The sequence below is a fragment of the Salvelinus alpinus genome, chromosome 11 (genome assembly GCF_045679555.1).
Source record: "Salvelinus alpinus chromosome 11, SLU_Salpinus.1, whole genome shotgun sequence".
Lineage (NCBI taxonomy): Eukaryota > Metazoa > Chordata > Actinopteri > Salmoniformes > Salmonidae > Salvelinus > Salvelinus alpinus.
In genome coordinates, this window is record NC_092096.1 from 32,553,746 (window position 1) to 32,555,527 (window position 1,782).

Sequence of the window (1,782 nt, forward strand, 5' to 3'; positions counted from 1 at the left end):
ACTTGACCTATATCGACTAGAAAGAAACAGTACCGTATGTCATTGATGAAGTGATTAGTGATATCATAAAATGATTGCTGGCATGTTGTTGCAGTATTATATGTCAATACATATTCACTTTACATATGCAGCAACAAAACACATTTTCTGACTTATTTCGTTCTTGATTAATATCCCATAATGTGAGCTACTGTGATCCAAACTAGACATATTTACTAGATAACAAAGAATGCTTTTTGACACCAAAATATCAGGCATGATGTAAGATATACAGTAAGAAAGTGCTCGTAATATCCCATTAGTAAAAGTAAAATGAAACACACCTTTCTGGCTCCTCCTCTCTCTCTCCAAGGCTTGTTTGGCTTTGATGAGCAGACAGGAGGAGAAGTACTGTAGCTGAAGTGTTGATAAAGAGGATCTGATCTCCTCCTCCTTTGAACACACCCTTCTGTCAGTCAATCTCATCAAGCCTCATCTCTGTTGTCTTGCTGAAAGATCCTTCTAGAAAGAGTGGACCCACCAAGCCTGTGTTTATGTTGCGCAGCAACTCACTGCCTTCCTGAAGACAAACAATGTATACAAAACGCTTCAGTCTGGTTTTAGATCCCATCATAGCACTGATACTGCACTTGTGAAGGTGGTAAATTACCTTTTAATGGCGTCAGACCGAGGCTCTGCATCTGTCTCCGTGCTCCTAGACCTTAGTGCTACTTTTTATAACATCGATCACCACATTCTTTAGGGAGAGATTGGAAACCCAAATTGGTCTAAACGGACAAGTTCTGGCCTGGTTTAGATCTTATCTGTCGGAAAGATATCAGTTTGTCTCTGTGGATGGTTTGTCCTCTGACAAATCAACTGTAAATTTCGGTTTTCCTCAAGGTTCCGTTTTGGGACCACTATTGTTTTCACTATATATTTTACCTCTTGGTGATGTCATTCGGAAACATAATGTTAACTTTCATTGCTATGCGGATGACACACAACTGTACATTTCGATGAAACATGGTGAAGCCCCAAAATTGCCCTCGCTGGAAGCCTGTGTTTCAGATATAAGCAAGTGGATGGCTGCAAATGTTCTACATTTAAACTCGGACAAAACAGAGATGCTTGTTCTAGGTCCCAAGAAACAAAGAGATCTTCTGTTAAATCTGACAATTAATCTTGATGGTTGTACAGTCGTCTCAAATAAAACTGTGAAGAACCTCAGCGTTACTCTGGACACTGATCTCTCTTTTGACGAACATATCAAGACTGTTTCAAGGACAGCTTTTTTCCATCAACGTAACATTGCAAAAATCTGAACATTTCTGTCCAAAAATTATGCAGAAAAATGTATCCATGCTTTTGTCACTTCTAGGTTAGACTACTGCAATGCTCTACTTTCCGGCTACCCGGATAAAGCACTAAATAAACTTCAGTTAGTGCTAAACACGGCTGCTAGAATCTTGACTAGAACCAAAAAATGTGATCATATTACTCCAGTGCTAGCCTCTCTACACTGGCTTCCTGTTAAGGCAAGGGCTGATTTCAAGGATCTACTGCTAACCTACAAAGCATTTCATGTGTCACGCCCTGACCTTAGAGTTCCTTATTATTTTCTATGTTTGGTTAGGTCAGGGTGTGACTCGCGTGGGAAAGTCTATGTTTTCTATTTCTTTGTTTTTGGCCGTGTGTGTTTCCCAATCAGAGGCAGCTGTCTATCATTGTCTCTGATTGGGGATCATACATAAGTTGTCATTTTCCTTTTGGGTTTTGTGGGATCTTGTTTTCTGTTGATTG